The 26,070-nt window shown below is 40.0% G+C and overlaps 1 protein-coding gene and 1 pseudogene across 3 annotated transcripts in view; both read left to right on the plus strand.

Moving 5' to 3' along the window:
* Positions 1-26,070, plus strand: part of PRIM2 (DNA primase subunit 2) — a 331,933-nt gene that overhangs the window by 26,739 nt on the left and 279,124 nt on the right. The window lies entirely within an intron of this gene.
* LOC118000863 lies at positions 15,835-19,584 on the plus strand (annotated as a pseudogene).

The raw sequence follows: 26,070 nt of genomic DNA on the forward strand, positions 1-26,070 counted from the left end.
TCGCTTTTCTGTTCAGAGAGTTGCTGCTATTCTTTTCTTTGATCTCCTGTTGAGTTCATAGGTGTTCAGAATGGTTTGATCCCTATCTAGCTGAATTCCTGGGACCAGACGAAATTTAGGTCTCCTACTCCTCCTCCGTCTTGCTCCTCCTCCCACACATACTATTAACTCTTGTTGGAAATTCCAGACTTAAAAGGAACTGAGGGAGAAAGGATTAATAATCAGATGAAGGTTCAAGTTTATTTTCAGAGTGGGGAAGTAAACCGTTTTATTTATTTATTTGTTTATTTTTTATGATTTATTTATTTGAGAGAGAGAGCACAGGGGGAGGGGGCAGACTGAGAGAATCTCCAAGCAGATTCCCCACTGAGCGTGAAGCCTGATGTGGGGATCGATCCTACGACCCATGAGATCATGACCTAAGCTGAAACCAAGAGTCAAGTGCTCAACTGACTGAGCCACCCAGGTACCCTGTAGATCATTTTATATTCCAAGAATTTGAAGTGGGCAATTTTGAGTTGAATTGTCTAATGGATTCAAGCATGGTGCTGAGTGTTGAGTAAATGAGTTAATTTCCAGAGAAAATAGTAGTCAGTTCAAAAGATTTACCTCTATTTCTGTTTCATAAACATGAGGTAATCTTTTTTTTTTAATTTTTTAATTTATTTTTTATTTATTTTTTTTATTTATTGAGAGAGAGAATGAGATAGAGAGAGCATGAGGGGGGGAGGGTCAGAGGGAGAAGCAGACTCCCCGCCGAGCAGGGAGCCCGATGTGGGACTCGATCCCGGGACTCCAGGATCATGACCTGAGCTGAAGGCAGCTGCCCAACCAACTGAGCCACCCAGGCGCCCCATGAGGTAATCTTTAAGATGAGTACAGTAGCATGGAATACTTATCTTTTTCAGGGTTAAATACTAGGTAATAGGTATATATATGTCCTATATGAAATGAGCTTTTTCTTTTGAACTGAATTTGAGGGATTATTCTGGTTAGCAGATTTCCATTTGTTCTGTATTCTTTATAGGAAAATTTATGATTTGCCAGAGCTCTTTATGTGTTTCTGTTGCAACTGCATACCTTTAACTTTTTTTTTTTTAAAGATTTTATTTATTTATTTGACAGAGTGAGAGAGCACAAGCAGGGGGAACAGTAGAGGGAGAGGGAGAAGCAGGCTCCCCGCCAAGCAGGGAGCCCGATGTGGGGCTCGATCCCAGGACCCTGAGATCATGGCCCGAGCCGAAGGCAGACGCTTAACCATCTGAGCCACCCAGGCGCCCCACCTTTAACTTATTTTCAAATGATGTAAGGGAAGGCATTAATAGGGCTTCCTTTCTATAAGCACACTCTACAAATATAATCCTCTTAACCTCATGTTGTTTTTTGACATCAGATAATTATGGAAGCTAACTTTGTATTGTTTCATATATATTTTTAGGTAGCTATAGTATTAGATTTGGAGAGTGAGGAAAAGGTTTATTGAATTCTTTTACTTAATTGAGGACTCACTGTTTATGCATATAGTTGTAAAAATACACCATAGCAGATGGTCTTTAGTGGCAATATTTTAGAAGTTCACAAAATTTGGATTTTCCTTATCAAGCTACAAAATTAGATTTTGCTCATTATAAGATAGTTTAAACCTAGAGATGCTATGACTAAATGTGAAACTTCAAGCTGAGTTACCCTTGAAGGCTAAAATAAACATATGCAAAAATTTTCAAATAACGAAAGTCATTTTTCTTTTTTAAAGTTTTTGTGTAGCTTTTGAATACAGAATTCCTTGTATTCTTATTGGTGATGACTTCATGCCTCTGACTTTGCCCTTGAAAAAGTATGCTGTAGCTTAGCTGAAGTTTCTCACCTAATAATGTTATATATATGTTGCTATTTAGATCCTAAAAGAATGAAATTAATTTACTAAATATCATTATAAGTGTTCTGATATTCTCTCTCTTTTTTTTTTTTTTTTTAAAGATTTTATTTATTTATTTGACAGAGAGAGAGAACAAGTGGGCAGAGAGGCAGGCAGAGGGAGAGGGAGAAGCAGGCTCCCCGCCGAGCAGGGAACCTGATGCGGGGCTCGATCCCAGGATCCTGGGATCATGACCCGAGCCTAAGGCAGCCGCTTAACCAACTGAGCCACCCAGGCGCCCCCTGATATTCTCTCTTTTACATTGTATAGTGTTACTTATGTTTTCTGAAGGTCTTCAAAAAAAGACTGAATTTTTAAATGTATACTTTATTTTTTCAATCTGTAATCTTCCTAACTTTTTCTTGTCTCCTGCTGCCCCCTCCTCCCTGAAAGTTTAATCCTTTTTAGTTGAAGTCCTGTCATGGACTAGTTCAGAGCCTAGATCAGAGTGCCGTATCCTAGGTCTTTGGGATGCGATTAAGAACCAGGGCTGTGGAAGGCTGATGGAGTTGCAGGAAAAAATCATTTTGTGTTGTTCTAGTCATTGAGTGGCTAAGTTTGAGTTGCAAAGGCAGGAGGAAGTAGTTGCCAGTTAGCCCAGGCCCTATCAGTATATCCATCCTTCTACTCCCCACCCTTCTGAAAACGGAGATAAAGCAGTTGAAATTCTTACTCTGTACTCCTTTCTCTCTCTTTACTCCCTCGTTGCCGCTGATTGCTAATCTCCTTGGCTTTCAGATTCCTGGTGCCTCCAGCTATTGATACCTGCCAGCTCTCTGGCTTTTTCCCTGTTCATCTCTGCTCAGAGTGTGTTCTCCCAATTCCAGTGTTGCATGAAGCTTTTGGGCAAGAGAATACTTCTGTTGTCTATATTGGAGTCGAGTAGCCAAATATATTCTGGCTTCTTTTAGTTGATCCAGAGAGTGTCACCTCTGTATGAATGTTAGAAAATCTGGAGGACTGTTTTGGAGCTTGCATGGGGTCCTTGTTCCCCAAGGAAGGAATACTTGTTGGTAACCTGAATGAGCAGTGGACTTATTAAGGTTTGGGTCTCCACGGTGATCTAAGGAGACAGAGGAGAGAAGTTAGTCACTAAATAGCTGACATTTGTTATGTGTTCACTGAATGCCAGGCACTAAGCTAAATGCTTTAAATGGATTATATAAGTTAATCTGGACAGCAGCTCCATGAGGAAAGGTTAGAGAGGTGAAGTAACTTACCCAGAGTTAAATGCTAGAACTGGAACTCAAAAATCCGACCTGGAGGTTTTTGAAATGTGTATAGCACAAAACATGTTACTAAATATATGAGCACATTTCCTCCCGGCTAGTCCTTAACTAGCAGTGAAATGAAGTGGAATAGCTGCTGACATTTAAGGTGACAGCGCCCATCAAAAGGGATACACAAACACAGGTGTGAGATTAGAGATTTACATTAATGTAGGAAATTAAAGCATTAACTGTAATTTTACTAAGATGTTTTATTTTAGCTGACAGTTCTTAGCAGAAATGGAAACACAATATATTAAATATGCCATAAGTAGTTTTCCCAATATAATATGTGTGCGACCTCTAGGGAAAACATTATATTTACACAGCTCAGTTGTTGAAGGGCTCATTATCTTGACCATGGCTATTCTATACCCTATGTTGCTTTTCTTCTCTGGTACTTTTTTTTTTCCCCCCCGAACATTTCTTTGGTCACAGTGTATGTTTTAGTTCATGTTCAACAATAGACTCCTGTAATATTCAAAGGTCAGTGGAAGCCAAAATTCAGGAGTAGATTTTATGCTTGAGATAGGAATAATTTAACAGGGTGGTAAAAAGAAAGTTACAGGCTTGATTTGGTTTTGTTCTTGGCTTAGAAGAAAGGAGGAGGACCTTCTTTAGAGAGAGGTCCACTGGTTGTTTCAGACTGGGCCTTTTAGGAAGATAGCTTCTTGGTTCATTCTAGGGGTCCTGGGCTCCAGGGGCTACTCTGCTAATAGATACTTTGGACATCTTTGTGGTATATTTCTGATGGTTGTAACAATGATTGGTGGGTGCTACAAGTGTTTAATAGGAGATGGGGATGCTGGAGTGTCTGCAATGCATTGGATAGCTCTGTACAACAATGTGTTTTTCCATGTCTTTATTGATTTTTTTATTCCTTTAAAAAATTTATGTGGGGTAAAAAAAAACAACAACAAAAAACCTGTTTCTCATGATCTGAATCTAGACCCAAACACTGTTTTATAAATATACATAAAGTGTTTTTTTTCCCCCATGGCTTTTGTGTACGCTGATAATTCCTGGAACGAAACTACTGTGTGAATTGATGGATAATTATGCTTTGTTTTGTTCCATATGTTTCTGTAAGTTCACCTTTTTGGAAAAGCACTTCACTGATGTGGCATTTGAGGCACCAACGCACACACTATACCAGTCTGCATTGGTGGAGGTTGCATTCACAGTGTTGCTAGGAATGGGTACAGTATTTACTTGATTATGACTTTTTTTTTTTTTAAGATTTTATTTATTTGACAGAGGGAGATCGTGAGAGCAGGAACACAGCAGGGGGAGTGGGAGAGGGAGAAGCAGGCTTCCTGCCAAGCAGGGAACCCGATGTGGGACTCAATCCCAGGACCCTGGGACCATGACCTGAGCTGAAGGCAGTCGCTTAATGACTGAGCCACCCAGGCGCCCCATGACATTTTTTTTTTTTTTTTAAGATTTATTTATTTGAGAGAGTGTGTGCATGTGAGTGGCGGGGAGGGGCGGTGGGAGAGGGAGAGAGAATCTCAAGCAGACTGCACACTAAGCACAGAGCTGGATGCGGGGCTCAGTCTCACGACCCTGAGACCATGACCTGAGCCGAAACAAGAGTTGGACACTTAACCAACTGAGCCACCCAGGTGCCCCTTGATTATGACATTTAATGCACTGTGTGTGATTGTTTATGTATGTTAGTATTTGTTTTAGATTGCTTTTCTGTTTCTTTTATATTTCAGTTATGGAATTACCCCTTTTTAAAAAACAGACTTTTTACTTCACTAACACTAAAGTAGCTGTCATCTCAGACATATTGTTTCCATAATTAAGGTTATATCTGGATGTCTTACTATTATTTGTAAAAAATAATCTTCTTAAACCCTCTATATTGTGTAGTTCCAGTATGCACAACTGTGAGCATAGCACATGGAGATGGTCAAAAGTGGCATCAAAATAATACTTCTTTATAGTCCCTTTCGTAAACAGAGTTCAAAACTCTTCATGTATTGTGGATGTAGACAGCTTCCTAGTGTCCTAGTGGAACAGGACAAGCAAACTTCTCAGATGAGGGGAATTAAGACTGGACATTCAGTTCTTTCTGTTCCCTTTGGAGATATCTTAATAGAACATAGTGAAGGTGCTTTTTTCCTGAGATTATGCTGTTCGTATAGTGAGGTTTCTGGTCTTTGGATCACTTATGTGTAGAAATAATTCCTAGAAATTGGTATTATTTATTGCGACTTAAAATAGACTTGAGAAATGTTAATCATAAGAATTCTAATTTTTAAATTTATTTATATTTTAATGCATGGTGATGATGATGTGTATAAACAATAGAGGAATTCCAAGCACCAAACCATTGAGAGAACTTTGCCTTTGGACCTACGGACCTGTAAAATTTATATATTAACTTGTCAGTTTACAGGTTCCGAAGATAAACCTGAGGGATGGAATGGGTGGGTTAGGATGATCTCTTTCTTTTGCTTTGTGGGGGCTCACCAGCTGCTGGAGCTCTGTTCTGAGGACTGGTTGGTGATAGAGGGTCTTGGGACCTGCCTTTCTTTTTTTCTAGGAACAGCAGCCTGCTCTTCCTTAATGTAGTGTAGTACTCTTCTTTCCAGCTTGAACACACAGAGTTCTGTCATCCTATTTTTCCTAACCGCAGCATAACTCCAGCATAACTCCTACTCCTCTGAGATCTTCTTTTTTTTTTTAAAGATTTTATTTTATTTATTTGACAGAGAATGTGAGAGAGGGAACACAAGCAGGGGGAGTGGGAGAGGGAGAAGCAGGCTTCCCGCAGAGCAGGGAGCCTGATGTGGAGCTCGATCCCAGGACCCTGGGATCATGACCCGAGCCGAACACAGACGCTTAGTGACTGACCCACCCAGGTGCCCTTGGTTGTACATTTTTATGACAAGGAAGTTTGTAGTTACATTGTGGGGAAGGGGCGCCTGGGTGGCTCAGTCAGTTAAGCGTCTGCCTTTGGCTCAGGTCATGATCCCAGGGTCCTGGGATTGAGCCCCACATCAGGCTCCCTGCTCTGCAGGAAGCCTGCTTCTCCTTCTCCCTCTGCCTGCCGCTCTCCCTGCTTGTGCTCTCTCACTCTCTCTCTGTCAAATAAATGAGTAAAATCTTAAAAAAGAAAAAAAATTATGGGGAAGAGAGGGAGGGGAGGCTAGTGAGATAGGATAAGGGCAGGAAGGAATTGGCTGAAACTTTTTGAGGAGTGGACTGACATGTTTTAATTTAGTATGATAAAAGAGAACCACAGTAGCTGAGTGAATAAGGAAGTCCAGAGTTGAGACCCAAGTTGAGATTTTTTTTTTTAAGATTTTATTTATTTATTTGACAGAGAGAGAGACATCGAGAGAGGGAACACAAGCAGGGGGAGTGGGAGAGGGAGAAGCAGGCTTCCCGCGGAGCAGGGAGCCCGATGTTGGCTCGATCCCAGGACCCTGGGATCATGACCTGAGCTGAAGGCAGACGCTTAACTGACTGAGCCACCCAGGCGCCCCCGAAGTTGAGATTTAAGATTGTCAGGTAATATTGGACACCACTTCATGTGTCTTTAAGTGGGCCTGCCTACTAGCTGACCATGAGAATGAGTCTATTAAAGCCTTAATGAGATTAATTAACACTAAGATCCTCAGAGTAAAAATAATTCCTCTTAATTGTGGTTGTTTCACATATCTACAGATGTGGTGAAATGGCACGGAACTGTACACATGCATTGTACCAACGTCATTTGTCCTGGTTTAGGTTTTGTACTCTAGTTATGTAAGATATAACCATTGAGGGACCCTGGGTGAAGGGTACAAGGGAACTCTCTGTCCTGTTTTTGCAGCTTGTGGGTTTATAATTATTTTAAAATGAAAAGTTAAAAAAAATAAAAAGTTAAAGAAAAAAAGATTACCAAGTAGTAGAATGTTGAGACTTACGGCAGAGTTCTGTTGAGATGTTGCCAGTTTCTCTGTTAACAACAAGGAAAATTTGTTGAGTGAATGACAAAATGAAGGACTGAATGAGGGTCTGAATTATAGAAGTGACTGTGGCGATGGAAAGAAGTGGGCCAACACGGTAGACGTGGAAGGAGCCTGAAGATTTGATTACTTAGTGGAATGTGAAATGAAGATGACTCCAAGCTATTTGGTGGATAAAGAATAGTGTATTAGTAATGGTAGGGAATATAGAAATACGAGTATGTTTTTGGGATAGGATGGTATATTTGGTTGTGAATATACTGCTTATGAGTGCTGGTAGGCCAGTGGAGATAGGCAGTGGACAATTCAACATATAAGGCTGTGTTCAAGAGTTCATGGTTGAAAGTGTATAATCAAAATACATGTGTAACAGTAGTATTTGAATCTGTGGAAAAGAAGATTGCTAAGGGAGAGTGTATGAGTGAGAAAATGTGGGAAAATTGATCTCATAATGGATTTTTTATGACCCTGGGTAAGTTACCTAACCTTTCAATGCCTCATTTTCTTCTACAATAAGATAGAGAACATCTTAGTATATTCCTCATAGAATTGTTGTGAAACTGAAAGAAATTATCTATGTAAATTGCATAGTGCTTGGCACATTGTGAACACTAAAGGTTAGCCATTTTATTATTTAGTGAGCATTTTGCTTATGCATATGAAAACAGCAGACTCTAGGAGTTATACTGAATGTTTAAAATTAAACGAGTGATTTTTATTAGTGATATTTTTTATTTCTCAGATTAGAACTTTTTGGTGTTTGAAGGTCTGGTTAGTTATAATCTTGGAACTAATCTTTGTGGTTAATTACTTTAAGGCATTTTTATAGAAACGTGTTACTTTTTTTGGATTGTTAATACCTCTGTGATGCAAACTTTTTGGTACAATACTTTTACCTTCACTTTACTCCTGTTTCTTAATTACGTAATTCCTTCACCTTTTGGGACTTGGAGATAAACTCTTGGTTGAATATATAATATTTTTGTTTAATTAGGTTGAGAGTAGGGTAGATGAGGGATGATGATATTAAAACTGAATCTAGTACTGGACAAGTTTCTGCCAATGAGGATGGGATACAAGGAACCCCGTTGTATTTGGCTTTTGTTTCTTTTCTCTGTGACAGGATTATTATGCTCTAGAAGTGTCATTTGGGGGAGCCAAAGCACTGTACTTTAACTTCCAATGGTCCGATCAGTGCAGAAGGGAAAAAAGTAGTGAAATGAATTGAAGTTCATGCTTTGCAGGTGTTTATATGTCTCTTCCTTCTGCTTTAATAGTAAAAGGCTACTGGGGTTTGTTAAATAGCAAATGAATTAAGACTAAAGGTTGGGCTTTTATATTCCTAGAGTTTTAACTTTTTACATTTGCCTTTTAGTTGCCCTATTGATAATTCAAGGGTTAAGAGAAATAAATTTTTTTCGGCTGGATATATATCATATCATTTCAGAGCTGTAGTTGCTCCAAATTAGGCTGTTGATGCCGTTTCTGAGACCCACTATGAAATACTAAAAGAACAGTTTTTGGAATGTAGGCTTGATTTTTCCAGTCAATGAACCGACTAATATTTTCGTAGTGCCTGTAGATGCAAAACACTAAATTATATTAAAAATATTGCCACTTCAGTAAGTCCTTAAAGAAACAATTTTGGTACTGTTTGGTTGATTAGTGTACATCAGAGCTATTGTTTGGGCTCTCCAAATACAGGTTGTTCAGGAATGCAGTCGGATCTGCATATAAATGGATTGGAATTTGGATTTGGAAAGGATAGTTTCTTGTTTATTCTGTGTCAGTTTTCATTTGGTAAGTTGTATATTCTTTAAAATGAATTAGAATTTGAGTGTTCCTTTTTAATATAAGCTTGACATGATTATTTTTCTTTCTATTTATCACTCCCTTTGACACAAGCACACATGCACGTGCACACACACAAAAGAAGAGCTATGGTTTGGGTAGTATTCAGAGCAGGATAAAGATAATTTATTTGAAGTTTGTAGTAGGTTGCTATCTTTAGTCATGAGAAAAGTCTACTTTCAAATTTCACTGCTTCTTTTTGGTAAGAGGATTAGTTCTAGAACAGAGGGGCGATTTCCAAGACCATGTCTTCATCAGAAGCTGGAGTTTAATATATGTTAGAAAAGATACACGCTTCCTCCACCATCTCTTAAGCTCTTGCTATTTATGATCTGACTTGTTTATCCAATCCTGGAAATTGGTACTTTTGGTAGCTAATGGAGTGTTTTGGTCAGTTAAGAGTGGAGATACTTAAAAAAAAAAAAAAAGTCAGCATCACTGTGTGTGAGAGAATGTATTGCCTGTAGATAAAAGTAATGGCTTATCTTGTTTTTTTGTGATGGCCCCTTTGCTACTTTATTGTCCTGTGGTCTCTTTCTTTCTTTCTTTTTTTTTTTTTTAAAGATTTTATTTATTTATTTGACAGAGACCGAGATAGCGAGAGCAGGAACACAAGCAGCGGGAGTGGGAGAGGGAGAAGCAGGCTTCCCCTCGAGGAGGGAGCCCGATGTGGGACTCGATCCCAGGACCCTGGGATCATGACCTGAGCCGGAGGCAGACGCTTAACGACTGAGCCACCCAGGCACCCCTGTGGTCTCTTTCTAACAAAGAAAATTGACAAGTTACTTACCTTTTTATGAGTGCTTTTCTTGAAAACTGTATGATTGAATGTTTAGTGAAATTAACCTTCTGCAGTACTTAATGGCAGCAGAGAGATGCTTGCTTCTTCCTTCCTTCCTTCTTAAAAATGCTGTTTGAATATAGTTTGGGTGAGTTGACCTCTGAGGTAGTTGATGGAGAAAATTGAAATGAAAAATTTTTTTCTCTTCTGATTATTGTGTTAATTTGCCCCAAATGACATAATTAGCTTAAATGTTGTGAAGTGTTAGGTTTTAGCCAACTAAGCTGAATTTAATTTGTATATCTTTATTTTTACTGTAGATGGGGTAAACTTTGATAATTAATAAAGATTTAAAGGAATATCTAACTGATAAATTCACCCTGTTTCACCTTCTTAAACCTAAGAAGCATAATTTGGCTAAATTATGCAAAATGCTAATTAAAGGGTTTAATTTGCTAATCTCAGTTTGATTAGAGGCAGATGCTGATTATCTGCACAAGTCTAAATGGATCTTTCAGAGATGGCTTTCATTATTTAAAATCAACTTGTCAAACTAATTAAGACATAAATTTAAGGAATAACAAATACCAGTAGTTATCTGTAGACTTTCAGTATAATGCAAGGTTGGATAATTCACAAATGCTGTGCATCAGAGACTTGGTATATACAGTGTCATTAGGCAAAAGATGGTGTACATAGAGAACATTGGGTTCTTTCCCCTAATACCCTTTGAGTCATTTAAAAATGATTGCTACATGCACCAAAACCCATAAAATACCTAGGAATAAACCTAACCAAAGAGGTAAAAGATTGGTACTCTGAAAACTATAGAACGCTTATGAAAGAAATTGAGGAAGACACAAAGAAATGGAAAAACATTCCGTGCTCATGGATTGGAAGAACAAATTTTATTAAAATGTGTGTACTACCCAAAGCAATCTACATATTCAATGCAATCCTTATCAAAATACCACCAGCATTTTTCACAGAGCTGGAACAAACAGTCCTAAAATTTGTATGGAACCAGAAAAGATCCTGAATAGCCAAAGGAAGGTTGAAAAAGAAAACCAAAGCTGGAGGCATCACAATTCCGAACTTCAATCTGTATTCCAGTGCGTAATTATCAAGATAGTATGGTACTAGCACGAAAACAGACACGGAGATCAGTGGAACAGAACACAGAACCCAGAATGGACCCTTAAGTGTATGGTCAACAATCTTCAACAAAGCAGGAAAGAATATCCAATGGAAAAAAGACAGTCTCTTCAACAAATGGTGCTGGGAAAATTGGACAGCCACCTGCAGGAGAATAAAACTGGACCACTTCCTTACACCATACAGAAAATAAATTTAAAATGGATGAAAGGGCGCCTGGGTGGCTCAGTTGGTTAGGCGACTGCCTTCGGCTCAGGTCATGATCCTGGAGTCCCGGGATCGAGTTCCGCATCGGGCTCCCTGCTCGGCAGGGAGTCTGCTTCTCCCTCTGACCCTCCTCCCTCTCATGCTCTCTCTCATTCTCTGTCTCAAATAAATAAATAAAATCTTTAAAAAAATAAAAAATAAAAAAAAAATAAAATGGATGAAAGACCTAAATGTGAGACAGGAATCCATCAAAATCCTAGAGGAGAACCACAGGCAGCAACCTCTTTGACCTCGTCCATAGCAACTTCTTCCTCGACACGTCTCTGAAGGCAAGGGAAACAAGGGCAAAAACTGAACTATTGGGACCTCATCAAAATAAAAAGCTTCTGTACAGCGAAGGAAACAATCAATAAAACCAAAAGGCCACCGATGGAATGGGAGAAGATACTTACAAATGACATATTGGAGAAAGGGCTAGTTTCCAAAATGTATAAAGAACTTATTAAACTCAACACCAAAAAATAAATAATCCAGTTAAGAAATGGGCAGAAGACATGAACAGACTTTTTTCCACAGAAGATCTACAAATGGCTAACAGACACATGAAAAGATACTCAATATCACTTATCATCAGGGAAATCCAAATCAAAACCACATCGAGTTACCACCTCACACATGTCAGAATGGCTAAAATTAACAAGTTAGGAAACAACAGTTGTTGGTGAAGATGTGCAGAAAGGGGAACCCTCTTACACTGTTGATGGGAATGCAAGCTGGTGCAGCCACTCTGAAAGACAGTATGGAGGTTCCTCAAAAAGTTAAAAATAGAGCTACCCTATGACCCAGCAATTGCATTACTAGGTATTTATCCAGAGGATACAAACATAGTGATTTGAAGGGGCACATGTACCGCAGTGTTGATAACAGCAACAATATATCAACAATAGCCAAACTATGGAAAGAGCCCAAATGACCATCGACTGATAAATGGCTAAAGAAGATGTGGTATATATATACACAATGGAATATTACTAAGCCATCAAAAAGAATGAAATCTTGCCGTCTGCCAACAACGTGGATGGAACTAGAGTGTATTATGCAAAGCAAAAATAAGTCAGTCAGAGAAAGACAAATACCATATGATTTCACTCATGATGTGGGATTTAAGAAACAAAACAGATGAACATAGGGGAAGGGAAGGAAAAATAAGATAAAAACAGAGAGGGAGGCAAACCATAAGAGACTCTTGACTATAGGGAACAAACAGTTGCTGGAGGGGAGGGGGATGGGGGGATGGGCATTAAGAAGGGCACTTGTGATGAGCAGTGGGTGTTGTATGTCAGTGATGAATCACTAAATTCTCCTGAAACTAATATTACACTGTGTGTTAACTAATGTGAATTTAAATAAAATCTTGGAAGAAAAAAAATAATTGCTATACATACATATATAATAACAAAAAATTATAAGAACCTCAGTTGTGTAAGATAAGCTAATAAAATTTGGAATACTGGAATTTTATTAAAATGAATAAGTGCAGATTTTGGTCTGATTCTTTATATGTAGTGGGAGTGGTTTAGGGGTGTGTAGAGATAGTTCCTAGACTGACAACTGGACAGTCCCTGATCATGGGTTATTTTCTATCTCCCAGAAGATTAAAACAATTTATTGTGTAATAGTTTTAAAGGGTAATAGAATGCTGTGGGTTTTGTAACTACTTAGACTAATAGAATTTGGTGGAAGTGACACTGTTACCAGTTTCTGGGTGCAGACCTTAAGAAACTGGCAGCTTCTACTTCCTTTGTCGGACATACTTTCTTTGGGAATCCTGAGATGTCATGTAAGAAGTCTGACTAGATTTGCTGAGATCTGCTTGCTGGAGACGTCTGTTCTGAAGCCTGGCGTAAACTGGCAGCTGCCATACTGGAGAGGCCACGTCTCCGCACTCCTCGACATTCCCAGTGGAGCCCAGCTGTTTAGCCATCTCTGCCACGGTGCCAGACATATGAGTGAAGCCATCTTGGACTCTTCAGTCTTTTCATCAGCTCAGGACCCCAAGTGACGTCATTTGATGCCACATGGAACAGAGGAATTGTATCCTTTCTGAATTTCTGACCAACAAAATTGGGAGAAAATAAAATGGTTGTTGCTTTAAGCTGCTAAGTTTTAGGGGTAATTTATTATGCAGTGATATGTAACTGGAAATGGTAGCTAAGCTAGAGCTTCTGACTTCTTAAATTTGAACAGAAGCTGAAACAGTGTACCCTAAATGCTCTAAAACAACTCTACCGTGATTTGGAAAGACTATGAAACGTAATGAAAATTATGTAACTCAGAACTATGGTTAATAGTATGGAAAATGAAATTCTGATCATTAAGTAAGTAGAGAAGGTAACTCTGAGGGAGTTCAGATTACTCAGAAGGGAGAGAAATGGGAACATTCTTGATTAAATGCTTTCCACTTTTCAGAAGTTTGGTGAAGCTGCTTCAACAGAGTTAGCTGAGAAGTTTATGGCTTTTTAATTTTGAAGAGATGCTTGCTGCATTTCTGAATCTTGCCGGGAGTCTGAGAATCCTTTGAGGTCTTCTTGATTTCCAGAGAGACCTTTTTATGTTTCAGGACCCGGGAAAGAGCGGTAATAAGGTATAAGGTAGTTGATGTTTTTAAACAGTGTTCTTACCCTCTCATGAGTTTGCCAAAATTTAGAGTGGTCCAAATTAATGACTTCATTTTAGAGTATAGATTGTGGAGAGTCCTTTTTGCTTGCTACACTCAATTTAGCCAAGAGATGGTGGAACTAAGAGATATGGTTAGGGCTCTGTGTAGGTGCTATGGGGGATTTAAAGCACTTTCTTAAATAGAAAGGGTTATAAATAAGAGAGTAAAAGCAATCATAAGTTATACAGGCTCCTTGATTTTTGTGTGCTGTTTTGAAACGGTTGCAGATTTCTATTTTCTTTTTAATTTTCAGCATTTAATGGTTTGTATTGGTTCTCAGTATGTGGAGTTTGGATTATGGTAGTTAAGGGAGAAATTCTAATTCATATGGAAAATCTTGGAAATGATCTCTTATTGAAAAACTGAAAATGGATCGGGGCGCCTGGGTGGCTCAGATGGTTAAGCCTCTGCCTTCGGCTCAGGTCATGATCCCGGGGTTCTGGGATCGAGCCCCGCATCGGGCTCCCTGCTCCGCGGGAAGCCTGCTTCTCCCCCTCCTTCCTGCTCGAGCTCTCTCTCACTATCTCTGTCTCTCTCAAATAAATAAATAAAATATAAAAAAACAAAAAACAAAACAAAACAAAACTGAAAATGGATTAAAAAACCTTTAAGTCCAGGGAAGCAGGAGAGTAGAGGCCTAATAAGGCCTAATAAAACCTTTTTGTGTTGGCAGACACATTACTGCTATTATAACACTTTGCTTATGGAACAGGAGAATCAGGGATAAATGTAGTACATATACAACTGTTTGAATTTGCTGCTTAGCTTTCTGGATTCCTTAAGCTGTATCACTTTTGGGTTGTAATGATCTTACTGGAGGCAAGAAACAAAGTGAACAAGATGATTCTCATATATGTGTCCCGAGGCTGCTGTTATTTATTTCTATAAAATAGAAATAATAATTTTGTCTTTTTTCTTTTTTGGTAACTCAAAGTTAACATTAGCAAGGAAGATGTAGATAAGGAACCAAGTGACTGGTATTTTAAGAGATCAATGTCAGGATCATTACAGAGAACAACATAATGGCTCTAGAATGTATGAATTCAGTGTTTTCTCTTTTCGCAATTTTGAGCATATAGAATGAAAATGGCCACACTTAGGTGGGGTAGGAGTTTAGCTTTGGAAGGAGAAGCTTATACTACAATATGGATAAAATACATAATTACAGTATTACAAGAATGAGGGCTGTTATGGGGAGGGTGGCATGATTATCTGTTCTTCAAGGCAGAAATGAGCTCTTTTTTCCCTATTTCTGATGTAGAGGAGTAGAAGGAGAGCTGTGACTTGATGGCGTACAGCAGAGTGGCCTCTGTGTAGTGCAGCTAGTGCTGCTTCCCCTCACGTCTGGTGTTGGCAGCGCTTGATAACCGGATGTCCCTGAATAACACCAGCCTTTCTCGGTGGTATCATGGCTGCTTCCTGTATTTGAATCCATATTTTCAGTGCAGATGAAACACATGAATGTTTTAGGAATGGAATTAGAGATAGCACTGTAAGTTGAGGTAGGAGTATAAGCAAGGGAAGGAAGCTCTTGATGGACTTTGAAGTATGACAAATGGATGAGTAGCCTCTTTCTTCCTTGATGGAGGGTAAATGTATAAGATGATGGGGAACGCTTGTCTAAATCCCTGTCAGCGTCAGGAAGTGGCTTGGAGGGACTTGAATCTACCCGCCTCTTTCCTACTAAGGTACCCAAATTAACACAGTTTATAGAAAGTGTGCTTGCTATGCAGATGTATCTTTAAGCTAAGTCCCTAGCTTACAGAATTCTACTCCCAGGTATATATGACATAGAAAATGACATAGCTACTGATGTCCTTCATAGTACTTTATACTTAATATTTGATAATGCTTTATGTATATCCAGCATTATGTTCTGCATTATGGAGGATTTATAACATTTGTGGTTTGAGAGAGTAGAAAGAGACTGTTTTCATGAAACAGAGAACAAGGCAAAATAATCACATGCCAGAATGTTTGATACAGTCTCTAAGAGTTATGAAAAAGTAAAGAGGATATTGCTACAGACTGGATTAATCTAGGAAGGCGTCATTGAGCTGACAGTATTTGAACTGAATCTTAGAAGATAAGGCAAAAAGGGGGTAGCAGAGCTATTTGGGTGGGTGGGATATTGTGCCAACTACACCATCAAATGTTTGAATAATTTTCTGAGGAACTGAAAATGTTGAACTGGGTCAACAGATAGGAAACCTTTGTCAAAGCCATAAAACTGCTTTCTAATATTTTCAGTTGCAAACCTATGTATTTAAACATTTCTTGGAATAAATACCTCCTTTCTCTTTACCCCAGGCAGGAACAATAGCTAGTATTCTGTTTGAATTTCAAATAATATAATGGCAATGTAAATTTAGTAATAAGACTTGATTTCCCATGACCTGTAAGAGAAAATGATAACAAATCAATTTCACTTTATTTTTCTGTGCTCTTGTTTCATTCTCCATTTGCTTGAATAAACATAGATGCATCATTGGTTCATACTAACTTTTTTTTTAAAATTTTTTATTTATTTAAGTAATCTCTATACCCAACATGGAGCTCAAACTCACAACCCCAAGATCAAGAGTCGAATGCTCTTCTGGCTGAGCCAGCCAGGCACCCTGAGTCCATAGTGACTCTTTTTTTTTTTTTTTTTTTAATATATATATATATATTTATTTATTTGAGAGAGAGAATGAGATAGAGCATGAGAGGGGGGAGGGTCAGAGGGAGAAGCAGACTCCCTACTGAGCAGGGAGCCCGATGCGGGACTCGATCCTGGGACTCCAGGATCATGACCTGAGCCAAAGGCAGTCGCTTAACCAACTGAGCCACCCAGGCGCCCCCATACTGACTCTTAAGCAAGTTTCAGCCTTTCCTCCCCAGGCAAGTAAAGCCATAGTTTTGTAATCTGCTGTTAGCTGCTTACCTTGGAAAGCTTCAGTTTTCACCGTATCTTTCATGAATTAGAGTTTGGCTGCCTCTCTTCCATTCATCTTGAAAAAATGTCCAAAGTGCTATGTAGTTTAAAAACTTAGAACCAAGTAAAGTTGAACAATTTTCTACTGGGCTACATTGTAAAAATGGAAAAGGAAAATTACTTTCTTTTTTTTTTGAAGACATTTGCCAGTTGGAACCTCAGCAAAGATTGAGTTTGGGAGGCCTTTAATTGTGCACCAAAAGGTTATTGCAGAAGATAACATAAGGGAGATGTCATAAAGAAGAAAATTTGAAGCTCAGTAATAGAAAGCTGTGTGAAGAAATAGGCATTCTGCCAATTAACTGGGTGCTTGAAATAGTTTGGAATTAAAGAAACAGTTGCAAATTTCAAACACTTGATTAACTTAGTTCATAGGGAAACTGGTGAGTGGGGAACAAACTTCCGGGTACAGTAATTTTTATTTTTATTTTATTTTATTTTATTTTTATTTTTTTATTTTTTTTAAAGATTTTATTTATTTATTTGACAGAGAGATAGAACAAGTACGCAGAGAGGCAGGCAGAGGGAGAGGGAGAAGCAGGCTCCCCACCGAGCAGGGAGCCGATGCAGGGCTTGATCCCAGGACCCTGGGATCATGACCCGAGCCGAAGGTAGCCGCTTAACCGACTGAGCCACCCAGGTGCCCCCCGGCTACAGTAGTTTTAAAGCAGACTTACTATTCATTGCAGTTTTGCTCCAAAATGTTTAGTTCTTATAAAGTTTAATAATGTAAAATCAGAAGAATTGTTAATCTGATATTTTATGTTAAACCATTGAAATAAAATTCCAAGTGTGTTTGGGTGAAATGAATTATAATCATAGGAGTTCAGTCTTGAACTGTTGACTGTCTCAGCGGTTAGTAAATATTTCCGAAACTGGGCATAGAGTGATCATGAGTGTGTGTAGGAAGGATATCCAACAAAGCATATAAATGGTACCTGACCCTTGGGTCTTCTTCTCTTTTGAGTAATCATGACACAATTATATAAATAACCAATTAATAATAATAAAAATTTATGCGTATCAGGGAGATGTACAGGAGAACATTAAATGTTCATCTTTCCATAAATGTCCAGCTCTTCTTATGTTGCATTAGTTTGAGGTGAAGTACATTTCTTTAAGGTTTTATTGCTATACTTCTTTTATCTTTTAGGCATTGTCACACAAACCAAAAAGCAAGAAAGGAGATTGCATTCTTTACTGAAAGGTATTTTTGCTGGATGTAGAATTTTAGGTTGGCAGGTTCTTTTTCTTGCAAGATTTTATTTTTAAGTAATCTCTACACCCAATGTGGGGCTCCAACTTACAACTCTGAGATAGAATCGCGTGTTCTACCGACTTAGCCAGACAGCCTTTTTTTTTCTTTAAAGATTTTAAGGTAGGTGCTTTTCTTTTAACATGTTTAATATATAGAATTTTTCTGTCTTCTGGCTTCCATTTTTGCTATTGAGAAGTCAGCTGATAGTCTACCTGTAGCTCCCCTGAGAATAAGATAGTCACCCTCCTATCGTGATAGCCCACACTGAGATACCATGGATCTATATGGGGGCCAGGATCGCTATGAGGACTGAAGCAGCAGAGATTATGGCAGAGAGTATGATTCCAGGATAGGCAGTAGCAGAAGAACATTTGGTAGTGGGTACTGTATGGATGACAACTACAGAGGAGGTGGGGACCGCTATGAAGATGGATATGACAGATGAGATGATCGGTCATGGAGCTCCAGAGAGGATTACTCTCAGAATAATTACGGGCATGATGATAGAGGTCCTCCTCCCCTCTCCCCTCCCTCCAAAAAAAACAAACTGAATGTAAAGCCTTGGAGTACTCCTAAGGAAGATGATTCCTCTGCTAGCACCTCCCAGTCCACCTGAGCAACCTCTGTCTTTGGAGAGGGAAAGCCTGTCGACACAGCTGCTAAAGACTGAGAAGTAGAAGAGTGGCTGCAGAAGGAGCGGGAGAAACTGAAAGGCCAGCTGGATGAGCCAAAACTGCAACAGTGGCCTTGGGGGAGACACCCAAGCTGGCGAAGTGAAGAAATTCAGGAACAGAACAGTCCTGGACAGGAAGTGAGCCATCACAGACTGGGACCTCAGCCACAGCTGGGAGAAATGCAGGAAAGAGAGAGAGGGAGAAGTCTCTAGAAAATAAAACACTCAATAAGGAAGAAGAGTGTCCCTCTCCAACTTCTAAGCCTCCCAAACCTCAACAGCCTCTAAAGGTAATGCCAGCCCTTCCACCAAAGGAGAGTGCTTGGGTGATGCGAAGTCCTAACCCTCCTGCTCGATCTCAAAGCTCAGACACAGAGCAGTAATTCCCACAAGTGGTGGGGGGAAAGTAGTTCCGGATCAACCATCTGAGGAAGGAACAGCAAGGAAAGATGAAAATAAAGTAGATGGGGTGAGTGTCCCAAAGGGCCAAAGTGGGAGCTCCAGCTGCAGTCCAGGAAATGGAGGGAACAAAGACCACTGGAAGGAGTCAGACAGGAAAGATGGCAAAAAGGATCAGGACTGCTCATCTGCACCAGCCAAAGAGACCTGAAGAAAATCCAACTTCCAAGTTCAGTTCTGTAAGCCGATATGCTGCTCTCTCCGTTGGTGGTGAAGATGAGAATGAAGGAGAAGATTATACCAAATAGACCTCTGCATCCTATACTTTCTCCAGGTCTCTTCACCCTGGAATATTCGAGAGCAGATCAAACCTCTTTCCAGACAAGACAGTAAAACTCACCATCTCCTCGAGACCTTTCTTTGAAAAAAAACAAAAACAAACCCGAAATGAAATGAAATTCTTTTGCACAGTGCTGCAGCCTTTAAAATATTGAAATAACTGGAGAATTGCCAGTGTAGCCAGAGAGAAAGAGACGTACAGCTTTTCATGGAAAAGTTGTGCGTTTTTATGACACATGCAGTTGCCTGTGTGATTAGTGCCGGGGAGGGGGTGGGGAGGCCTCCATTTAATAAAATGGCGGTGACATGATGCAGTGTCTGGAATCTGGGTGGGCAGTAGGGCAGGCTTAAGGAAGAGTGTGAGATTTCTTTTTATTTTTTATTTTTTTTTAAAGATTTTATTTATTTGACAGAGAGAGAGAGAGACAGCCAGAGTGGGAACACAAGCAGGGGGAGTGGGAGAGGGAGAAGCAGGCTTTCCACAGAGCAGGGAGCCTGATGCGGGGCTCGATCCCAGGACCCCGGGATCATGACCCGAGCCGAAGGCAGATGCTTAACTGACTGAGCCACCCAGGCGTCCCAGAGTGTGAGATTTGTACCTCTTAATTCTTATTATCCTGTTGTGACATATATGAATTCTCAAACTTTATCTGAATAAATTTTCCATCCTTGGAAAGGTAGGTTTAGTTTCTGAAGTTGTTTTTGTCTCCAGGAGGCTGCCTGCTCCTCCTCTTAGTTAATTCTGAGTTCCTGGGACCAGCCTGGGGGAATTCCTTCATTTTTACCCCTCAGGGGGGTAGTGGGGAGGGACTCTATCGGCCACTAAAGAATAGGACTGCTTGGTGACCAAAATAAGTGGGAGAATCGTGGTTTGAAAAGAAGCTGTGGGGAGGTGGCATATTATTTTGCATGAGTGATCGGGGGAGCTGGTATGACCAGTGGTGAACACTGGGGCAGAAGGCACTTGGGGGTCGTCTTGTATAAGAAAGGGTTTTGCCCTTTGTTAAACAGCATCCCTTCTGAAAGTTCTGAGATTTTGGACTGTTGAGATCTCGAAGCTTTAAAAATCCTGTCCTGGTCTTATGTTCCCTCTGCTACTCCTTGCTGTTACCGCCCAAAAAGGCAGTTTCTGTTTAAATCACATACGTGCTCTAGGCATTCTGTATTAGCCCCAGGGAGCAGAAGCAAATGAGGAATCACTGCTTTTCTTCAGGAGATCTTGGCTTTTTCATGTCTTTGACTCTCACTCCTTCCATTCCTATTCTACTTCTCAGACCCCTTTTATACAGCAGGAAACTCTGGAATTAATGGCCTTAGGTAGTGAGTGAGGGTTGATAAATAGGGACAGGTAAGTTGTGAGCCGTTCTTACAACCATGTTTGGGGCTTTTGTTTTTGTTTTTACACGTTTCCCTCTCTCCACGGAAATCCCACACCAGTGTTTGGATTTATAATGTGGCCTCAACCAATGTGTGGGTTTATTTGTTTGTTTGTTTTAACATCCCTTGAGAGAGAACAAATGATAATGGAGAGAACTGTTTAACAAGGTCCTTGTTTCTCTTGCAGCATATTAGCTGAACTTGTGTGCTTTTATGTGCACTTTTGTATGGTCAGCCTAGTAGACAGTATCCTTATGGGTGTTATTGGTACCTGCAGAGAAAATGACACCTTAGTCTCTTGTTTACAAGCCCTTCTCCCATCAGTCCTAGGTTAGACCCTGCCTAGCCCTGCAGACATGTTGGTTTATGAGTGCTGTAGCAGTGGGCATAATGAATCATTTACCCAGTGGACATAAAATACCACATGAAGAACTTTAAATAATTGGCTTGGATTGGCCAGTAGCCAGGAAGTGGCTTTCAGAGAGAGATACCCAAGGCTGAAAGTTTTTTTTTTTAAAACTCTTTGCTGTAGAGGATGAAAAGGTAGGGTTTGCCTTCTTCAGGTCTACTCCTTCCAAATAGTTGTGTCCAAAAAAAGCTGTTTTTTCCCACTCCCCTTTCCTGCTCCCCTTCCCCCCCCGTTAAAACAGAAATGGGGATTATGTCCTGCTCCTTAATACATGTAAAATTTGTACAAAATATCTTCTATGAAAATGATTTGTAAACTGTAGACTTATTACCTGGGAGTTGTCTTGAGATGTAAAATCCCATCCTTTGAGTTGTGGGTTTTTCTTTTTGTTGTCTCCAAAAAAATCTGATCTTTAAAGTTCAAAAAAAAAAAAAAACCCGAAGAAACACCAAACACAAAACGCAGCCACCTTGCTTGTTGTCTCCTTTTAAGATACTCTGATTCACTTCTGCTTGATTTAAATGTTCTGTTTGTTGAGCAGTGGGATTCTTTTTATTTTCTCACGTTTCACTAGGCTTCTTGAATCTCTCGATTGGTGCTCTTGTCCTTATTCTTTATTCTCTGCCTGGGATTCCAATCCAACGTATTTTAGATCATCTTAGTCGGTCCTTCACATCTCATTCTAATATCTGCATTTTCCTTTTTATTCTTTATCTGTTGAATTATAGATTATTTCTCTTGAACCATTTCCCATTTTATTTCTCTGTTCTGTTTTGTCAGTTCTGCTGCCATTAGGTTTTAAATTTTGGCTATTGCAATTTCTAGAAGTTCTGTTTGGTTCCTTTAAAGATCTGCTATGTTAGGGGTGCCTGGGTGGTGCAGTTGGTTAAGTGTCCAATTCTTGGCTTCTGCTCAGGTCATGATCTCGGGGTCATGAGATTGAGCCCCATGTTGGGCTTCCCACTCAGCAGGGAGTCTGCTTGAGATTTTCTCTTCCTCTCCCTCCCCCCCCCCACTCCCTGTGTAATTGCTCGCTCTCAAATAAATCTTAAAAAAAAAAAAGATCTGTTAAATGGATTTTTGTTCTTTGCAGTCAGTTTAAAATCTGTTGTTGTCTTCTATAAATGTAGATTGCTTTTTAATCTGTGTCTGATAATTCTAAGATTTAAAATTTGTGTGGTCTGTTTTTGCTGTTGTTTGTGCTTGTTTTTCACTCCTGTTTTGTTTCCTTGTGTGCCTGGTTATCTTTAACTGATTATTGCCCTTATATAGTTTTTTTCGGGGGTTCCCAGGATGAGTGTGCTCTCCTCTGAGAGGTACTCTATTGGCTTCTCCCAGGCTTCTGGGGGTATTACTTGTCAAGGACTGTTTTTAAACTATATTTAAGGATGTGGCTCCCTGGCCCATCAAAACTGTGGATGTGTGCCTGGAGTGGCTAAGCTTCTGAAAGACTTTGTTTTTCCTACTTTTTTCTTTTCCTGACTTGTCCAGTGCCAAAACTGCCTGCTTTTCATTCTCCTGTGGTTGGGGAAGAGATGGAGGGTCAATTCTAGTTCATTGGTTCCTTGAGAATGTCGTCCTTTGGGGTCCCAATTTAATGTAGGAAGGGTCTCCTTTGGGATCCCATGTTTGGCAGGCTCTAATCCTTATCTTTTCACTTTGCCCCTTGAGACTGAGGATCTGAAGTACAAGTGGATGCCATTGGCTGATGCCTTCTGGGCAAAACTGGCTTTGGTTCTCCTGGGCTTAGATTTTCCTCAAAAAAGGGCAGTTCCTCTTGTCTTGTCAGTTTTTTAATTCTTGCAAACTAATTTTTATTTTATTTTTTATTTAGTTTTATTTATTTGAGAGAGACCTTGCTTGTGGGCACGTGGGGTGAGGGACTGAGGAAGAGAGAATCTCGAGCAGACTCTGCGCTGAGCACGGGGCCCAACTTGGGGCTTGATCTCACCACTTAGAGATCATGCTGAGCCAAAATCAAGAGTCAGATGCTTAACTGACTGAGCCCTGAGCCACCTAGACGCCCCTTGTAAACTAATTTTTAAAAAATGGTTTATCCACCATTTTTCATTATTTTCACTGGAAAGTAGATCTGAATAACTTAATTAGAAGCTGCCTAATGGCTAGGTCTAGAACCCAAGAGCCTGCATCTATTGCTGTGCTATTGGAGATGCAGTGAACTCTGCGCCTCTCCTCCCCCCAGCGTATTCTTTGCAGCCTCTGTCTAGACAGAATACTGACTAGGAGGTAGGATGGGGTCTAATTTTTTTAAAAGGTTAAGGGGTGCCTGGATGGCTCAGTTGGCTGGGCAGCTGCCTTCGACTCAGGTCATGATCCCAGGGCCCTGGGATCGAGCCCCGTGTCGGGCTCTCTGCTCAGTGAAGCCTGCTTCTCCCTCTCCCTCTGCTGCTCCCCTGCTTGTGTGGGCTCGTGCGCTCTCTCTCTCTCTCTCAAATAAATAAAACCTTAAAAAGTAAAATAGCTTCATAGCTATTGTCATTTATTTGATGAATTATTGTATGCTCTGATTATACATTTTTAGTTTTCTGGAGTTTCATTATATTTTTCAGAATATTTATTTATTCTTCTTTTTCTTTGTTTTTTTCAGTTTGAATATTGTCACCCTCCATAGTTTATATATTCCGGTTTGTAAACATTTCACCAGGTATTGTGATGAGAGCTGGGAATATAATAAGTATAACAAATTTCTTTGTGCTTAGGTTCATATAGCAAAGGAGATACACATATAAGTGCTTATAGTATAGTACATAAGTACTATAATACCACATGTTCAAGCACAGAAAAGGAAGTAGCTTTTACTGAGAAAATCTGGGGAGACTTTGTAGAGATAATGGGTTAGCTATATAGACATTTTCCAGTAGTAACAGAGGGTATAGAAGGGCATTTCCGATATGGGAAATAAGTGTAAAGACAGAGAGATAAAAGCCATGGTGTGCTATGGGGAGTGCACATAGATTGATAGAATTGGAGGATGAAATATATTTGGGGATGAAAATTAAAACCAGGACGAGTTAAAGGCCTGGGGGTGGGGGGAAGAGACTGATGGATCCAAGGAGCCTGTGTAGTGGGGATGTGGAGTAGGTGAGCAGGGAGGGTGAGGAGGTATGGTTGGGGGCAGTATATGTATGTTGAGGGGTGGGGGGGTAGTTGTGAATGGGGCTCTGACCTTGGGAGTGAGCTGCCGAGGTAGAGTGTGAGTGGGCAGAATGTGCCAAGGACTGTAAGACTGGTGTTGAGGGGATCATCCATATGGATGTATCTGTCTTTTAGGGCAGTGGCAAGAAGATGGATGTTACAGTGTTGACAAAGTTTGGGTTTGGGTAGTGTCTGTCCCAGGTTTAGCACTGAAAGCCCTATGTCTTGAGAAACCCCTAATCCTGGGAAAACTGGGATGGTTGGTCACTATAGTGAGTGCCAAAAGGGCTGGATGAATTTGAGGCAGTTCATGGTGGAGAGCAGTCATTTGTAGGGGGAAGTACTGGCCACAATGGAGGGAGAAGGGAGGAATGAGTTTATTTCCATTTACGATAGAGCTCTGTTCTCGGAGGCAGCAGAGGTAGGGGAGCATTCAGAAAGAGGTTGAGCCTGTGGGGGTTGGTTACTATAGGACAAAGTAGAAAATATTTTGGAATGTGTTCAACAGAGGGAATATACAAATGAATGAGGTGGATAGATGGGGGTCAGAGCTTAATCAAATGAGAAAGACTGTAGGATCACTGGTAGGTCTCCAGAGGGGTCTATTTTTTGGGTATCCACTGAGAGTAAGGATGAGAGATGTAAATGAAAATAAATGAACAGAAGATTCATCGATAGTTTTGGTATAAAGTTGTTTCAGTTCTGACTCCAGGTGTCTACCAGGCTTTTAGCCTCCTGGTTGGAATAGAATAATGCATATACTCTTTTCTAGTTGACTTTTTCCACTGTGCCTTATTTCTCTAAGGTTCCATATTTTTATACCTAACTCATTGTCATTTGTAGTGTATTTATATATTAGGTCTCAGCAATAGAGCAAAGTTTTTTTTTTTTTTTTTTAAAGATTTTATTTATTTATTTATTTGAGAGAGAGAGAGAGAGAGAGAGAGAAACAGCATGAGAGGGCGTAGGGTCAGAGGGAGAAGCAGGCTCCCCGCCGAGCTGGAAGCCTGATGCGGGACTCGATCCCAGGACTCCAGGATCATGACCTGAGCCGAAGGCAGTCGCTTAACCAACTGAGCCACCCAGGCGCCCTAGATCAAAGTTTTTAAATAAATTTTCTTAATATTGCTGTTTTGGTGTTTAGTATCAATGATTACACAGTATTTTGTTTATTCATTGTTATTTTATATTTTGCTATATTATTGCCATTTTTCTAGGCCACAGTCTGGAAGTGACTCAGCCTATAAACTGGCCACTGAGTCCTGTTTCCCAGTTCAGGACTGAGGTATGTGTGTGTGTGCACGTGTGTGAGCCAGAGAGAGATAGAAATTGATTGATTGATTGATTGAGATTGGTTAATTAAAAGTGACTCACTTCCATCTTCTGTGCCCTTATGTGGCTTCCTAGGTTTCCTGCCTTTTAGGAGCATGAAGCTTTTCTCAGTAAATCTTTTTTTTTTTTAAAGATTTTATTTATTTATTTGAGACAGAGAGAATGAGAGACAGAGAGCATGAGAGGGAGGAGGGTCAGAGGGAGAAGCAGACTCCCTGCTGAGCAGGGAGCCCGATGCGGGACTCGATCCCAGGACTCCAGGATCATGACCTGAGCCGAAGGCAGTCGC

The sequence above is a fragment of the Mirounga leonina genome, unplaced genomic scaffold (genome assembly GCF_011800145.1).
Source record: "Mirounga leonina isolate KUSES-001 unplaced genomic scaffold, KU_Mleo_1.0 Mir_53, whole genome shotgun sequence".
NCBI lineage: Eukaryota > Metazoa > Chordata > Mammalia > Carnivora > Phocidae > Mirounga > Mirounga leonina.